The sequence below is a fragment of the Hemicordylus capensis genome, chromosome 1 (assembly GCF_027244095.1).
Source record: "Hemicordylus capensis ecotype Gifberg chromosome 1, rHemCap1.1.pri, whole genome shotgun sequence".
NCBI lineage: Eukaryota > Metazoa > Chordata > Lepidosauria > Squamata > Cordylidae > Hemicordylus > Hemicordylus capensis.
This window is the reverse complement of record NC_069657.1, coordinates 333,813,588-333,831,553: the sequence shown is the minus strand read 5'-3', so window position 1 is coordinate 333,831,553 and position 17,966 is coordinate 333,813,588. Positions and strand designations below refer to the sequence as shown.

The window sequence follows — 17,966 nt, the reverse complement described above, 5'->3', positions numbered from 1 at the left end:
CCCCCATGTGCTTCTCATCGCGTACTGCCTGGCCCCGGCCATGTGCACGGCCGGGCCTCAGCATCGACACGGGCAGCCCCCAGCAGCATACTGCTGCATGTCTCTGTCTCATCTCTCTCAGTCTCTCTAAGCATCTGTTTGGGGGTGTTTTTTAACTGTCTGTGTTTGGAGTGGACGGGGGTCTTAGAAGAGCAGCTGTGCACATAGCGCTGCTCCAGCCCCTTCTTCTAGACTGGGGCAAATCAGCAGCAGCCCTCTGCCTGACGTGAGAGTGGTGGTGCCTGCTGGTAGCAGCCGCAGCACGCGCCAGAGGCAGGCAAGCCACGCCGGCAAAGGAGACTGTGTGAGAGAAACGTTGAGGCGAGGGACAGTGGTGGAGTCACACGGAGGGATGGCAGCCAGCCTCATTGTTCTCTTCTAACTGCCAGTTTAAAAATAATTAAAGATACAGCACAGCATCCCTGGGAACAGATGATAAAGCCTGCCCTGTGTACCAGCCCCTCTTTAATATGCTGCAGCAGCCAGCAAGGAAGGCTGGCTGGCTGGCTTTCACAGGGGGGAATAGCCTACTGGACCCAAAAGCACACACCCCCCCCATAAGATGCCAGCACTAGATTGTATTATTTACAACAACAAATTGTCAGAGAATTTAAAAATAATTTTTATATACCACTGCTAACTTGGCAAAGAGGCACCTTTTAAAGTGGTGATTCTCTTTATTTAGCAGGGGGGGAGTAACTGGCCCTATCCACCCCCAGCACAGCACCTCCAGTGACTGTTGCTGGTGTCTATCTTATGTTTCTTTTTAGATTGTCAGCCTTTTGGGGACAGGGTTCCATCTTATTTATGTATTATTTCTCTGTGTAAACCACCCTGAGCCGTTTTTGGAAGAGCGGTATAGAAATCGAATTAATAATAATAATAATAACTAACATCTAACTCAGCGTATTGAACATTCAACTGAATGCTACTAACCACCAGTTGCTGCATTTTCCATTTTAGTCATCTTAGAATGTGAAATATCTGATATTGAGACTATTCACACGTATGTGCAGAATTGGGCTAAGGAGGCCCAGCCCAGTTTTGCATGTGAACGTGTACCACCTGGATCAGGCGAGCAATCTCCTAACCCTGTTTTTTCTATTGTCACTGGAGGTGCTGTGCTGGGGGTGGATAGGGTCTCTCCCCCTGCTAAATAAAAGAAAATCACCACGGTAAAAGGTGCCTATTTGCCCAGTTAGTAGGGGATGAGCTGGGTCTCATGATAAGTGAGACCCGGTTTGGTGAGCTGAGTGGGGAGAGCGGGCTGAGCCCGCTTTCCCCACAGACGATCACAGCAGGAGCCCTGGGTGGCCGGATCGTGACGGAGCCGGTGGGGGCTGGGGGGAGTGGGGGCCAATCGGCCCCCGGGAGCTCCAGCATGCCCTATGCAAGCACACAGGGCATGCTGGCAAGACCCCTGGAGCCAGGAGGTGGTTTCTCCCCTCTCTTCCGGGGGTGTCCTCGTGAGTAGCTGCGGTCCGGAGCCACGCCGTGGCTTCTCACAATTTAAAAAACCAGGTATGCGGAGCACTCGCTCCACAAACCCGGTTTTAGGGGAGGGGCACTTGAGCGGGTTATCCGCTCTAGAACCACCAGGCTTGCAGCCAAGCCTGGTGGTTCACATGATTGCAGAAAATCAGGCTAGCAGAGGCTAGCTTGATTTTCTGCGATTGTGTGAATAGTCTCAATGTCTCTCGAATAATTAGGCGAGCCAAACAGAGGGCATTCTACAAAAGGGATCAGGAACACTGATGAAAAATTCCAGAGTAACCTGGGTGTGGGTGAGGGGGACTGATGTTGGCTGCATATCTACTGGGCAGAGCTGTTTGTGGTGCTTTGAAACAAAATGTTTCTACATTTCAGTCAAATGTGCTGACTTTGTTTCCTTGTTGCTAACAGTTATTGAAACCTTTTACTAAAGGTTCAGTTCTTACCAGGCTTTTATGGCATGTTTTGGATTATTCGGTATCTAGCAGTGTGGGAACAAATAGTCTTCCAAACACTTCTGAAAACTGCAGAACACTGTAGTCTGCAGAATACAATCTGTCAAGAGGGGTTTTTGTTGCTTTTTTGCTAGAGTTAATGCATTGGCAGACAGCCAGATTCTTGGTAATAGTTAAATGCTATACAGTGCCTTTCTATATACTATTTAAATTATATCTTGATCTGAGTAATAGGTTTCTTTTTATCATGGTTGCTTTGTCTGATACATCGTGGCATATTTAAATACCAGTGGTTTTCTAGTTGGTCATTTTGGATATGTTTATCTAGTGTTCAAGGTTCAAGTTCAAGATAACCAAGAGATTTTGTTTCTGATTTAGTTCTGGTTTACTAAAAACAAATGCTATCTAAACTAGTTCCTGGGTTTGGGTTCTGTTTGACTCTGTACTTAGGAATGCTTCTGGATTCAGCTTTGCTCCTGGGTACCCAGGTGGTGGCTATGGCCCAGAGTGTATTACTTTGCTGCTGTATTGCATACCATGGTCACTTACTGAACGCTGTAATGCACTCTGTGTGTAACCACCCTGAAGGCACTGTTCCTTCTAAGGCATACACACATACATGCGCTCACAAATGTTTTTATGTCTGCTCAGTTAGTTTTAGATCCTGCTCAGGTTGATTTAAGGAAGTCCCCACTCTGAATGCATGTGCGCATTCACTGCCTTGATACAGCTGCCCAGAACAAAACCCATTCCACACAGAAGTGAAAAAAGATTACAGGGACCACTGCTTGAGAGTGGTCTGGAATCTTCATCTGGTTCAGAACATGGAAACTCAGCTGCTTGGGGTCACACACCCACAGAAAAAATATCCATTAACTTCTAACTAGTTCCTGGACCAAATTCAAGGCACTGGTTTTGACCTTTAAAATCCCAAATGGCCTGGATCTTGAATATTTGATGGAATATCTTAACCCATATGAATTACCCAAGAAGTGAGATTAAGTAATGAGTCCCTGTGAGGGCTCGCACCACCAAGGGAGGCAAGATCTACCAGAAATGGTGACTTCTGAGAGACAAATCAATGTGCTGTAGAGGTGTGTTTCCTGTCAGAAGTGCCTGCTGTTTTCTTCAGGAGGGAAATGTCCATTGGTGGCAGCTGTGGTGGCAGGGGAGCCTGTAGCTACTATTTACAAAAGAAAAGATAAACACATTGCCTGATGTGATGAGGAAAATTACCTCATCCTTTTGGTTTAAATGGGACTACAGTGAGAAACAGCCATTGTTTAAAATGACATTTAGAAGCTGTTCCCACAATCAGTAGAAAGCGGGCTAAGGGAACCTAGCCCACTTTCTCCTGATCATCAGAACCACCGGGCTTGCGGGCAAGCCCAGTGATTCCAAGAAAGCTAGCCCGCCTAATTCCCCCTCACCTTAAATGAGGTTAATGGAGCAAGCGCTCTGTTAACCTCATTTTTTGCTCGTGTGCCGCCCTGGCCATCCTCCCCTCCTCGAGGGTCTCTCCAGATTGCCCCACACACGTGCATGGGGCATCCTGGAACTTCCAGGGGCCAGGCGGCACCTGATACCCGCAACCACCACTGGCTCCCTGATGGAGCCGGCAGTCAGGTGGGTGGCCAATCTGACCGCCCAAGGTTTGAAGGCTGCTTATCTGAAGGGAGAGCGGACTAAGCCTGCTCTCCCTGCAGACCCGCCCTTCTCACTGACTGAGAATAGCTTCATTATGTACTATGTGGTTGGGCCCAAAGTATCTTTTATGAACCAACAATGAGCAAGGAAAACTTCTTTAAAGGAGAGTAAGACCTTGTAAACTTCCTTCATATATTTTTTGTTGTTGAAATGTGTGCCTTTTGAGATCTTTGCTTAACAGAAGCCTCATAAGAACGTAAGAAGAGCCTTGCTGGATCAGGCACAGGGCCTATCCAATCCAGCATCCTATTTTCCATAGTGGCCTACCAGATGCCCCCACTCCTGCTGATGTTGTGCTGCAGCTGTTATTTGGAGGCATCCTCCCTCTGATCCTGGGGGTAGTGTATAACCATCAAAACTAGTAGCCACTGATAGACCTGTCCTCCAGGAATTTGTCTAAGCCCCTCTTAAAGCCATCCAAGCTGATAAGAATGTGGTGAATGGGCTGGAGCTCAAACAAATCCTGATAAGTTTCTAAATTACAGACAGAATTTGAGAACTGCATGAGTGTGAACTGGAAACCAGTAATATCTTACAAACTGATTTTATATTTCTGCACCAACGAAATTGGATGCTCAAAAAGGATTGTTCAAGCTTTCCTTCGGTGTTCTTTTAAAGAATAAAGTAGTCCTGTCAGCTCATGTCAGCTAATTTTCTATAATCTAAAGCTTGTATAAGCATTTATTATTAAATTAAAAAACAGTAGCTGAAAAAAAAAACAGAATTTGGCCTCTTCTTATGGACTTCATCTTATGGATTTCAGTAGGGCCTGCTTTTACACCACCACCCCCCAAATCAAACGTAGATACGGAACACTCCTGCTGTTGCTGCAAACACTCTCTTTCCCCCCATTTGGCGCTGCTTTTTTCTTCCTTGACTGAAACTGGTACAAGCAAAGAGAATGAAAAAGAATTCACTATTTCAAAGAGAGAGAGAGAGGAGGCCCTAACACTCACAGAAGTATCTGGCAACGAAACTCTGTAGGAACTGGGAAGAGTGGCAAAGTGGCCTTTTGTTAGGAGCTTGGAGGTGAGCCTCCTCCTCTTTCATTTGCTGCAATGGAGAGTTTTTGATTACGCCTGCTCAAACAGCCACTTTGTGCTAATGTGTTTTCTTGTGGATTTGCCAGGTGACCCCCTGACTCGTGGGCACTGAGCCAGTTCCACCACAGCAGCAATTCCTTAAACAAGCACAGCAAGTGAAGTCAGTTTTTGCTACTGCTGTCCAGATGGAACACTGACTTTCCTGTTTCTTTTCAGCTTGTGGTGAATATATCCTAGGTTTAAAAAAATATATAGTATATTGATGCAAGAACATGTATGGGGAGCTTTGAATAAAACAATTAGGAAGATAGCTTCCTAGATTTTTCTGCAAGATATTTCCTCCTCTTGATCAATGTACTAGCCTTTCTACTAGTGCATTTTTTCTTAAGGAATGCTTTAACAAAAAACCTTTTCCCCTTTAGCTGCCTTGTTTCTTCAGCTTCTGTCTGAGAGTTTATTCTGTACATACATAACATAGGATAGTTTCATAAATCACAATGTTTGGTCCAAAATAGGCCAGTTTTGTGACAGATATCCAATAGCTTTAGGCAAGATGGTGATCAACTGGGTTTGTTCCTGATGTTCATTCTTGGTCTATTGTTCTTTGTCCTAGATCATGTGCCCTAGGGCCACTTTCACATAGTGCCAAACCATGGGAGGGACTTGTGTTTGTGCCCTTCTTTTGCCCCTCAGGTTTATTTTTATTTATTTTTTTATTTTTTTGCAGAAACCATAATTTGCTTTTACATCCAAATCTGCGCTTGTCCTGCAAACCAGCTTCAAAACATGGTTTGCTGTTCCAGTCAGAAGGGAGAGCAAAAATTTCCTGTTTGTTATTTCCTATAGTATTTTGAAGCCTGTTATAATAACGGGCCCTAGCTTTTTCCTCTCTCCTTTATTGTTGTTTTTTTTAAAAAATACTGCCGCCGCCGTTGCCGCCGAAGTCGCACCCTCCCTCCCTCCCTCCCAACTTTTGTAACCACCTTACCCCGGCCCGTGACAGTGGAGGAAAGACAGACCTCAACTGAAGAGGGAGAGAGGAGCTCGCAAGCAGTGCTCCTCCCTCTGCAAAGCCTCTTCCCGAACTGGCGCTTGGGGCGGAAAGGACGCCTCTTGCATCCTTTCCGCCTAAAGCGCCAGTTCGGGCAGAGCCTTTGCAGAGGGAGGAGCACTACTTGTGAGCTCCTCTCTCCCTCTTCAGTTGAGGTCTGTCTTTCCTCCACTGTCATGGGCCGGGGTAAGGTGGTTACGAAAGTTGGGAGGGAGGGAGCGACTTCGGCGGCAACGGCGGTGGCAGCGGCCTTCGCTCGCCCCCGGGCCCGGCCTCCGTCTCCCTGGGCCAGTCTGGACCCCGCCGCCATTCCCCCTCCCGCCACCCATCACGGCCCGCGTCTCCGGCCGGGCCGGCCACCCACGGCTCCGGCGGGCCCTCCACCCACCGCCACTGCGGCCCCGGCGGACCCGCCACCCACCGCCGCCACCCACGGCTGCGGCCGGGCCCTCCGCTGCCCGGGGCCTCTGCCTTGTCGCCGCGGCTCATCATGGCCTTGTCGCCGCGGCTCATCATGGCCTTGTCGCCGCGGCTCATCATGGCCGCCGGGTGTTGGCGGTCGTGTCTTCCTCGGACTGTTCTGAGCATGCGCTCCGCGCATGCTCAGAACATTCCAGGGAGGCACGGACACACGCTTGGTGTCCGTCCACGGACGGACACCAAGCGTTTTATTAGAGAGGATCGTGACAAACTAGTGTTTGTGCTAAAACAAAAGCAATTAATTGAAGCAAAGTATGTGGAGAGAGGGGGAAACATGCTAACACAAGACTTGTTCCTATATCACCAAACCATGGTTTCCCAAGCCTATCTCTTTCTGCTTCTTGCTGGCTTTTGGATTAGTTATGCTTGGGTGCTGTGCATTGCTGTGCATTCATTGGCTTGCTTGGGCAAGTCTTTTCACAATCTCACTATTTCCCATCTGTAAAGTGGGTAAAAGTTTTTTCTAGGTGCTTAATTCTTTGACCATATAATCATATATGTGACTTGACCTATAGTCTGTGGACTGCCTCGGTTTCTTAAATTATCTTATCTTAGTAGTGATCCAGTATCCTTCACAATATGGGCTTTGTGCCTGTGCAATAGTCCCTGTGGAAGGATTTCAAGCTCCTCAAAGCACTGAGGCTCTGCCCTTCGCACACAGAGCATGCTCGGTATCTTCAGCGGCCAAGCGCTTCCTAGCTCCATTCCTTCTCAATCGCTGTTGTGAATACTTCCCTTGGGATTTGCTCATTGACAGCCCATTGACCATCCACCTCGCTCTAGATTTGCCCACCATCGCTGACATCAGCATGACCATCAACCTCAACCTCAACTTACAGTTAAGTTGACAAATGCCTGACTCCATCCATCCTCTCTCTATCTAGACATGAGACAATTTTGAAGAGCTCTCCTTCAATGGAGAAGATCTCTTTAGTTCTCAAACAGATGAAATGAATGAAAAAGTCTCAATTCACAGTTAAAACTTTCACTTCTTCCTCTGCTCCAAAATCTTACTTTCAAAGATTTAAAAGATTTGATGGACTCAGATACCAGTACAACCAGTCTAAGTGTAGAGACAACAGAAAGTATTTTCAATACTCTAAAAAATGTTCATTCCCTTAAATGATAATCTTGATCAGACCTGTCTCCAGGTGCAAAGCGGCATTGGAGAGACATCTTGGAACCCAGAGTGCTGCTCTCAGGAATTTAGATTGTACACGTTTCAGAGTCACAATATTGGGAAAAGGGCACAGTTGTACACCATAGAGGAGTTGAATTAGTGGCTTGGCTATGAACAGTTCAAGAACCATGGGTAGATAATGGCCTCCTATTGTCCGCAGGAATTGGAGAATGGCAGAGGACCTTCTCTAGGCATTTATTGCCACGTGTTCTCCATGAGCTTTTCTAGAGCCACCAGAATGAAAAACTACTCCCAAGTATTTGAAATGTGCAACTTGCTCAATCTCATGTCTCTCGATCCTCCAGGAGTGGATCTTGGGCCTCCTGGCAAAGGCCATGGTTTTAGTTTTGTGGTATTTCCAGGCTGTCCTCCTTGCAGTACAACATTAGGGCCTTCAGTGCTCTTCTAAGGCCAATGGGGGTCCTTGAGAGGATGGCTGCATCATCCGCATATAACAGGATGGCAATGTGTCTCCCCATGAGCTTAGGAGGGTGGAAATCTGGATTGTTGAGCTGGCCCACCATAGAGTTAATGTAGAAATTGAATAGGCGTGGGGCCAGAATGCATCCTTGTATGACACTCTTCTGAGTTGGTACAGGTCTTGTGAAGTGGTCTTGCAGGCTACATCTTACCTTGAGTGAAGTGTCCAGATGCAGGGTGCAAAGAAGATATAGCAGACGCCGGTCAATGGAGGAGGCCTCCAACTTCTCCCATAGTTTGACACGTGAGAATGGGGAGGTCTGTGGAGTGAGGGGACTGTGGCGAGAGGTAAGAAGAGCAATCTGCTAGTGTGCAGATGCTCTGCGCTGGTCAAGCTAGTTTTCAATAGTATCTTCTAAGTATTTAGTTTCTTGCTGCGGCTGCTGCTATGCCGTGGATATTTATATGCCACTTTTAAACAAAAGTTCTCAAAGCAGTTTACATAGTAAAATCAATGATAAAAAGATGACTCCCTGTCCTAAAGGGGCTCCCAGTCTAAAAAGAAACACAAGGGAGAGACTGGAGAGAAGCTGTGCTTGTAGAATAGAAATATTCCTGCTCCCACTGAATATGAAAGCAGCACCATCACTTTGTGAGGTTATTCTCACGACCAGCAAAAACAGGGCTTGAGGTCTGAAGGCAGGGTTAGCACTACCGTGTGAAACCTCGGCAAGCTCTCAAACAGGGTTCTGTCAAAAGAGGGTCACCCAGTTCCCAGCCATTCCTCTAAAACCAGGTTTAGAAAGCAGGGGAGGTTGCCTACCCCCTTCCAGTACTCGTGTGAAGCCTTGGAACGCTGCAGAATGCTGCCTATATGGAACTACCATAGAGCCTGAGTACCAGAGTGGGCTGCAAAGCAAGCAGTTTAACACTTGGCGAAAGCCCATCCAGCAACAGCTCTGAGCACTCACTCAAACTTCCTTAAAGTGGCAGGCACCTTGCAAATGAGCCCAAGGGAAAATATGAACATAGTAAGCTGCCTTTCACTAAGTCAGACCATTGAGCTTAGTACTGTCTACACAGACTGGCAGTGGCTTCCCGAGGCTCTCAGGTGGGATTCCCACTCAGCCTGACCTGGAGATGCCAGGCAGGGAGCTCAAACCCTTCTTCCTATAGCAGGCCCATCGCCTAAGGGGAATAGTTGCACAGACACATATGTCATACTATTCATTCATTTTACATTTTACTAGCTGACCCTGCACAGAGCATCTGTGAGGTCGTGCACTGAGCCTGTGGCATCCCACCTCCACAACGCTCTCACTCGCTCTCGCTGCCCCAACAACGCTCTCGCTCGCTCTCGCCGCCCCACAACGCTCTCGCCGCCCCCCCAACGCTCTCGCTCGCTCTCGCCGCCCCACAACTCTCTCGCTCGCTCTCGCCACCCCCACAACTCTCTCGCTCGCTCTCGCCGCCCCCACAACGCTCTCGCTCGCTCTCGCCGCCCCACAACGCTCTCGCTCGCTCTCGCCGCCCCACAACGCTCTCGCTCGCTCTCGCCGCCCCACAAGGCTCTCGCTTCGCTCTCGCCGCCCCCACAAGGCTCTCGCTTCGCTCTCGCCGCCCCCCACAAGGCTCTCGCTTCGCTCTCGCCGCCCCCCACAAGGCTCTCGCTTCGCTCTCGCCGCCCCCCACAAGGCTCTCGCTTCGCTCTCGCCGCCCCCACAACGCTCTCGCTCGCTCTCGCCGCCCCCACAACGCTCTCGCTCGCTCTCGCCGCCCCCACAACGCTCTCGCTCGCTCTCGCCGCCCCCACAAGGCTCTTGCTCGATCTCGCCGCCCCCCACAAGGCTCTCGCTCGCTCTCGCCCGCTCTCGCCGCCCCCCACAAGGCTCTCGCTCGCTCTCGCCCGCTCTCGCCGCCCCCCACAAGGCTCTCGCTCGCTCTCGCCCGCTCTCGCCGCCCCCCACAAGGCTCTCGCTCGCTCTCGCCCGCTCTCGCCGCCCCCCACAAGGCTCTCGCTCGCTCTCGCCGCCCCCCACAAGGCTCTCGCTCGCTCTCGCTGCCCCCACAAGGCTCTCGCTCGCTCTCGCCGCCCCCCACAAGGCTCTCGCTCGCTCTCGCCGCCCCCCCACAAGGCTCTCGCTCGCTCTCGCCCGCTCTCGCCGCCCCCCACAAGGCTCTCGCCCGCTCTCGCCGCCCCCCACAAGGCTCTCGCTCGCTCTCGCCGCCCCCCACAAGGCTCTCGCTCACGCTCTCTGTCCTCCTTCTTTCTATCTCTGTCTCGCAGTCCTTGCTTCCCCCTGCCACTACCAGGGACTGTCGCCCGCTCGCCTGACAGCCTCCGAGCTCCCTGCCGCTTCATGGCGCAGCTCAGCCAACCGCTTGCCGCCCACAGCCCCCACAGCCAACTGTCCAGCTCCTGAAGCCACCCCCAGCCTCCGAGCTCCCTGCTGCTTCATGGCACCCCGAGCCAACTGTCAAACTGCTTTCCAGCCACCCTGCAAAACTCCCTGCTGCTCTGGGACTCTCTCCCCCTCTGTCAGCCAATCGCCTCCTTTCTACCACGTCCCCAAGCATGGCCCGTCTTGGAGAATTAATAATATAGATATCCCACTCTTCCTCCAAGGAGCCCAGAGCAGTGTACTACATACTCAAGTTCCTCCTCACAACAACCCTGTGAAGTAGGTCAGGCTGAGAGTGAAGTGACTGGCCGAGAGTCACCCAGCAAGTATCATGGCTGAATGGGGATTTTTGTGCTCCTTCTTGTCCCCTGCAAGTCACTGGACAAAAGCAGGAGTGTCCCTGCCCTTGCTTGCAGCTGCCCTTGCCTGCAGCGTGGTGTAGTGGTTGGAGTGCTGGACTAGGACCGGAGAGACCCAAGTTCAAATCCCCATTCAGCCATGATACTTGCTGGGTGACTCTGGGCCAGTCACTTCTCTCTCAGCCTAACCTACTTCACAGGGTTGTTGTGAGGAGGAACTTAAGGAAGTAGTACACCGCTCTGGGCTCCGCCGGTTCCTCCTTCCATCTGCTGCCTCAGAGGAGATGCTTCCCCACCCACCCACCGCCAAGGCAAGGGCAACAGCACCCTTGCCCTTTCCAGGTGGAAACTGCACTGGTGATGGGGCTGCTGCTCTCCCCTTCCTGGTGCCGTCCTTCCCAGGCAGACCACGCATGCTCCGGGTGGGTCCGACAAGGTTTCCAACAGGCAGGGCGTGGGTGGGACGGCTGGCCCACCTTCCCGCAGGCAGGAGAGCCCCTTCCCAAAGCACTACAAGCCCCACCGCACATCCCACCTCCAGAGGCTCCCAGTGGTTCAGCCCGCTGTCGTGCTCGCTTCCAGGCTGGGCTGGCAGACCACAGCGGTGGCAATCCAGGTGCCCAATTTGCCTGGGTGTGACACGGCACCCACCCGCCCATCCTCTGCACCATCATCAAGATGCAGAGGGTAGCAGTGCCCAGGTGTGGGCAACACTTTGCCACTCACTCTCCCACCCTGCTGGCACTGCAAGAGTGGCAAGTGGCAGCATCAGGGCAGATGGGTGATGGAAACACCCTCCCCCACATGCCCACCCTCCTATGCCCACTCGCCTGGTAACACGAATGGCCTCTGTGCACACACACAGGCCCAAAATGGGTTGCAGATTGACTGTCATGTTATTTGGGAGGCTGGCAAGGGGTGACAGTGGCAAACTGATAGGGAGGCAGAGCCGCCACTTGGCTACGGCAGCAGTGGGGGGGGGGGCAAGGGGTGTTCTCCCTTTTACCTTCTACACACACTATACAGTGGGGGGGGGCAAGGGGAAGATTCCCCCTTCTGCCTTCCCAAACCATGCTGCTGTACTGTGTACGGAGTGTGCCTTGTGCCTGGGCTACTTATGGGGGGATCTGGCAACTACTCACACCAGCATCTGGCAATTGCTCCGGGGGGCATCTGCTGTGTCCCTCCTGGATCTGGGGAGTGTGTTGAGGTGTGTGTGTGTGAGACTCTTCCCTTGGGGCTGGCTGGCAGCTGCAGCTGCCCTCTTCTCTCTCCTGTCCCTGCCTTGTTGTGGGCAGGGAGCTTCGGGCATCAGGATGGAGTTCAGTGCCTTTGATAGTGCTGCAGTTGCCAGGAAAGGGTTAACTGAGGCTACCAATCAGAGTGCTTACAGCTTGGAGCCCTCAGAGTAGTCTCCTTGGGTCATGTGATCCCCCCAGGCCACTCAGGGGGCTGGAGGACCAACATTGCAAGCTGTGGCTGACTGCCCTGAAGAACCCTGTAAAAGTTGGTCATCAGTCTTTCCTGTTCACTGCCAAGGCTTCACCAAATGTACGTGTGTTTGCTGTGAGGCTTGAAATAGAGTTAAAGTTGTTTGCAGGGGGTCACCCTGTTTTCTGCTCGTGTGAATAGCTCCTGTGTGTTATATATGTTACTTGACATGTCATCTGGAGCTATCCCACCGTCAGTTATCTGCTCTGAATTCTCCTTTCATTCAAGCATTGTGCTTGTAACATCGTTGTAGACTGGACTGTGTGTGTATTGATCTGTGGCCTGATATCCTGTATTAATGGTATTGTTTGGAGGCAGGGAACTTGTAAGCATATGCAGTAACTGTGCACCTTATATGAACTGAAAACGTTCTGTGGACTCCACCACTGCCACAGTGTTGCTCAGGCCTCAGTCAGTACTTCTACCATGCCTGGGTGAGAGGCACTTGGGTACGCGGATTAAGATATTTGAGCCCTGCTTTCTCTGGGGGAAACTAGGTCCCCATGAACATTGCACATAGCAATGACATCATTCAGATGTAGTGGGAAACTACCTCCCCACTATAAATCTGCCACTCTAAGCAGCCATCTCGCCTCACCTCAGCTTATGAAAGAACCTCCCCTAGCTCCCCACACACACACCAGGGGCGCACCTAGGTAATTTTGGTGCCCGGACCGGAAGGGCTTCAGAACCACCACCACCCCATGGCACCGAATAGCAGTGCCGAAAACTTCAGTGATTCTAGCCACAATGTGCACAGCTGGGGATAGGGGTGAACTGAGAAGGCCTTGCCCACCCACATGGTGGTGGCGGCAGCAAGTGGAGCAGGAACAATGTCACAGGCTTGCAACACTCTGTTCTAACTGCCAGGTACACTGGAACGCCTCACCATTCTCAAGGGCTGCTGGGCCGAATGGTCAGGCCCAGCAGCCCCTCCTGCTCTGCCTGCCACCACCGCAGGGGTGGGGGCTCAGCTCACCCCACAAACCCCGGCCATGCACATGGTGGCTAGAATTATTGAAGTTTTTGATGCCACAGTTTGGTGCCATGGGTCAGCAGCAGGGCTCGGGTTGGGGTGGCAGCAGGAGGCCCCCCTGGACCCTGGAGGCCACGGACTGGGGCCCCAAGGTTCAAGGGTAAGAGTGCCTCTACTCCCCCCTCCCCTCTTTGCACAGGAGAGGAAAGGGAATGCTTTTATTATTGCTTTGAAGTAAACCATAGAACCAAGAGTAAATGTTCTGTGATATGTGTTAACTCAGGGAACTGTGGTTTTCTTGAATCAGTCATAAAGGAGAACAAATAATGATCATGCTATGGTTTCAGGACCTAGTTTCTCCATCTAAGGCAGGGCTGCATAATATTGGCCTTCCAGGTGCTGTTGGACTACAACTCCCATCTCTATTGGCTACTATGGCTAAGAATGATTGGAGTTGTAGTCCAACAACACCTGGAGGGTGTTGTGCATAAGTTGTGCATCTAAGGTGTAAATCTCCTGCCACCAAGCAATGCAATCCACACAGGATATTGCAGACTTGTGGTTTACTCCAAAGAGTAAGAAAAAACTTCCCCTCTTTTCCTCTCATACATGAAGGAGGAGAAAGCCTGTAAGTTCATGGTTTGCAGAGCCTCATTCACATAGTAGGAAACCATCATTGTCCATTATGTCTGAGACAAGCCATGATTATATCTTGAATCTGTTTGGAGTTTTGCATCAAAGCAAGAATCCTGCTGGATTCACCTATTTGACAGTTCTTTCTTCCATGCAAAACTGATTAGCATAGTGAGTGGGTGGAAAGCAAATAGAAGAGTTTATAAACATTTATTTAACGGGTTCTAGCCCATGCTGCAAGATCAAAAAGGTCTAGAAAATTATTTTTCCCTTACTGAACCATTTTATTTATTTAAGTACCAAAATAACAACTATCTTTAATATTTAAAATCTGTCTTTTGTTTGTGCCATGTGCACAACAATTACATAGAGCAAGACAAGAGTTCTGAGTACTAGTTGTTGGAAATAACAACAGGAGAGGGCTATTTTGCCTACATGTCCCATTTCGGATTTCCCAAAGACATCTGATTGGCCACTGTGGGAACAGGATGCTGGGCCAGATGGACTTTTGTAGCTCAGAGTTTAGTTTTATGTCCACCATTGACTTAAAAAGTTTCACTGAAGCTTTCATAGATGAATCAATAGCATAGTAAGTTAAGAAACAAGCAGAGCATTTTTTTTTCTTACTCTATACTTTTTGCGCCAATGTGCATTGTGAAGACACAGCTCAAGGTCACAGAATAAAATGATACACTGACTACTATGCTTATGGCATAAGCAAATAAGCTACATGAGTTTGGTTGGGATCAGGGTCTCTTAGCAGAGGTCATATGTTGCTATTTTCCTCAATGTTGAGCTTTTCTTCTGGAGCGAGTTTTAAAGTTGTCACTATATTGCTAACCACAGTCCCTTTATTTCTGTTTAAACATTATTTATTATTCTTTTTCAGTATAAACATACTATGTTAAACTTCCTTCCCATTCATTCCTTTCACTGAACTTACTTGTGTACATTTATTCTTGCATAAGGACACCATCTGTCATTTAGCACTGTAACTTCAACAAGTTGTGGGCAGGAATTGTTTCTTCCAAAGTAAACAAGAGTTGATTAACCTCAGAATGACAGTTTAATCATTCCTATAAATGTCCATTTGCTTTATTTTAAAAGCATCATTTTGCTTGGGAGAAGTAGATCAAGACTCAGCTATTTTACTCCATTTTCTTGTAACACCAGTGACAAATTATAAAACTACCATATGACTTGGCTACCCAAACATTTGAGGAAGAAATACATCATCTAATAGAGCTATACTGTTGCTGCAAGTTAAACATGTAATGTTGGACTTAAATCTCCAAGGGGGTTGGTGTAAATAATTTCCAGATTTTGTTGAATGAGATCATCATTTTTGTCCTAAGTATGCATCTAGCTTTCCAAAATCATGAATGTCTGTATTCATTGTGATGAAGGTTTGAGATGTGTTGTGATAAAAGAGAAACTAGATTTTTGCCTTCTGGTTGTTTGGAGCTGTGGTACTACTACTGAATGGAAGATGTATTTAAAATTATCTACAAAAACCCTAGAGTCATTTTGAATCAAGTCCAGCAATGTGCTTGTATTTTCTCTTGAATCTTAACTAAGCAACCAGTGATATCATGCATAGTTAGTGTCTTCAAGAACAAATGGGCAACTTTTCAAAGTCTTGGCTTGAAAAGAAACATGTAGGTTACACCCTCTGTCACATCTTACATGGTCCTGCAATCAAGCAGCCTTTATACGTGCACTGCCCAGACACTGGAGCCAAGTTGAAAAGGACAATGGAAAGGGAAATAACCTCTCCATCAAACTTTTCCATCCACTCCTCCCCATTCCTCTTACCGAAAATACACATCAGCAAAGAAGTGGGGAAAGAAAGAAATTGGCTATAATCCATTCATTTAAGAACTATCCATTGTACTGATGTCACTAATACTTCTCTTAACCATCTGGTGGTGGGGGTGGGTTTTTTGTGGTGTTGTTTTACAGTGTGAAAGGCCTCTGTACAGATTCATTGTTGACATCGTTTTCCAAGTTGCTTGTTCGTTAGGCACTCATTTCTGAATAGTTGCTTTCTTTTTCTCTTTTCTTTTCCTTTCCCCCCCTTTGGCAACTTACAGTTAATAATTCACTTTTGTGTTGGCTCAGCATGTGAATAAAACATTTAGGGTCATATCCTTCCCTTCCTCTACAATAAAGCACATCCTTGCTAAATTCAGATTTGGAAGGGTTCTCAAATATCTTTAAAGCACTGTTAATAGAGATGGGACAAAGCCCAGTGGGGAAATGTCACAGATGAATCCATTGGTTTTGTTGTAGAATTGTGACTTTCAAACAAGGGACATATACAAAATCTTCAGTTTGAAGACACAATGTGCTGCTCCCCTCTAACCCTGTGCAGAAGCCTCTCGATAGGTCAGTGGTGGGCTATGATGTAAGCATGATGGGTCAATGATGTAACAGGGCTAAAGCCCCAGCAAAGAATGTTTTTTGCATGATACAAAATTAGGACAACTGAGTAATCTGGTGAAGGAGGGTGGGATGGAGGGCCAAATCCACACATGCTCATCAAGGCTTCCACAAAGCTTTGATGATTTCAGGATAGTTCTGAGCATGGATCGTATACTGCATGTGGAAAATAAAGCACTGCAGCTCTGAATACACTGTATATAGAGGAGATGTACATTTAGAAAACCAGCATCTGTCTCTCTCGAAGCAGTTGCTGGTAAAAGGACTGCAAAATGGCTTCCAGCTCCTGATCCACTTCATGCCAGCCTTCTTCCACAACTATTCTTAGTGGCTGACATCCTGACTACTGGAGTGCATGTGTGAGAGAGACTGTGAAGATGTGACTGTGCACAACTCCTCCAGTTCCGCTACACGCACACTGTTGCACATGTGGGCAGAATGTCCCTGCTCTGCCCACACGATGCAATCTGAAATAGAGGAGACACATCTCTGCAGCTGCTCTCTCCCTCTTCCCATTCTTTGGCACTGCTTGCTTGCTCCCTCAGCATGAGATGATGGCAGGCAGCCATGACAATGGTGAAAAAGAGGAGCAGTAGTTTCCGCCATCAGCATCTCAAGGTGGGGAGAATGCAAGCAAGCCGGGGGGGGGGGAGACTCAGGAAAGGCCAAGGAGCCCATCTCTCATATCCAAAGAGCCCACTCAGAGAATCTTGCCTTTGTACATCCAGAAATCTGGAACTGGTGGTGTCTGTTCTGCTCTCAGCTTGTCCAAGTCAGGCAGTTACTTCATAACTAATGTATCTGTTAAAGCTTTTATCAAATCACTTCATCATATCTGTTAAAGCAAATATGCTTGTCTGAAAAGCTTGATTATCTCCCGCCCCGCCCCCCGCCCCCCCACCTGCCCTACTTGTAGCTTGCTCACTGTGGGGAATTTTTTAAAGTGGGGTTGATGGAAAGACGCTGAGTAAGTGTGATAAGCAACTAAAAGCTTAGTGGTTTGTGAACCATATTTTCCAAACTGGAAACAAGAGCATGTCAGATTTCTGTCTTCAGAAATACAAAGTCTTAAATGCAAGCATTTACTATAAAAACTTTAAAATGAGCTACAGCTATACAAAGAAAACCTTAATAAGAAATTCCGATAATCTGACACAAGTTAGAGAGAGACTTAAAATCCTGGGGTTCAAAGATACTTTCAAATCCTATGAACAGTTTGTAAGAGACTCTGTCCTGTGTTGGTCCATAGTTTGTCCTTGTGCTTGCCCACATTTCAGTAAGCAAAAGGACTTGGAATCACACTTGAATAATGCAAAAAGGGGGACATATCTTTTAAACTAATCTACTGTATAGACCACCTGTGTTTCTGATTTGAAGCAGAAGCTCCAAACAGAACAGTGAAGAAGTTTCTCTTTTTCCAGGTAAAAAAAGTCTTTTACCTTTATCTATAGTGCCAGCTGGAGTGCTGGTGCTACCTAAGGCAATACCAAGAAGCTGCTGGCTACACACCCTAATGCCAACCGTTCCCCCTGATGCCAACATGCTGGCATCAGAGGGCACGGCCGACAGCAGTGCACATGCTACCCATTGGCCAGGTTGCAAGTGGTTCGCTCACTGCTTGGATGGTTTCCTTTCTCTTTCTCACTGAGCAGCTAAAGCTCAAGTTATCCCTGCTAACTTGGCAAAGAGGCACCTTTTAATGTGGTGATTCTCTTTATTTAGCAGGGGGAGAGTAACTGGCCCTATCCACCCCCAGCACAGTAGCTCCAGTGACTGCTGCTAATGTTTCTTTTTAGA

The 17,966-nt window shown here is 48.5% G+C and overlaps 1 protein-coding gene across 5 annotated transcripts in view; it reads left to right on the top strand.

Annotated features, from left to right (window-relative positions):
• The window catches only part of FYN (FYN proto-oncogene, Src family tyrosine kinase), a 191,683-nt gene that overhangs the window by 118,140 nt on the left and 55,577 nt on the right, over positions 1-17,966 (top strand). The window contains exon 1 of one of the 5 annotated variants that reach the window (XM_053306563.1): positions 12,075-12,178. The exons of the other annotated variants lie outside the window; for them this stretch is intronic. The gene's annotated coding sequence lies outside the window, so the exon portion shown is untranslated. Of the gene's footprint in view, positions 1-12,074; positions 12,179-17,966 lie in introns of those variants that run through there. 5 annotated transcript variants of the gene reach the window in all.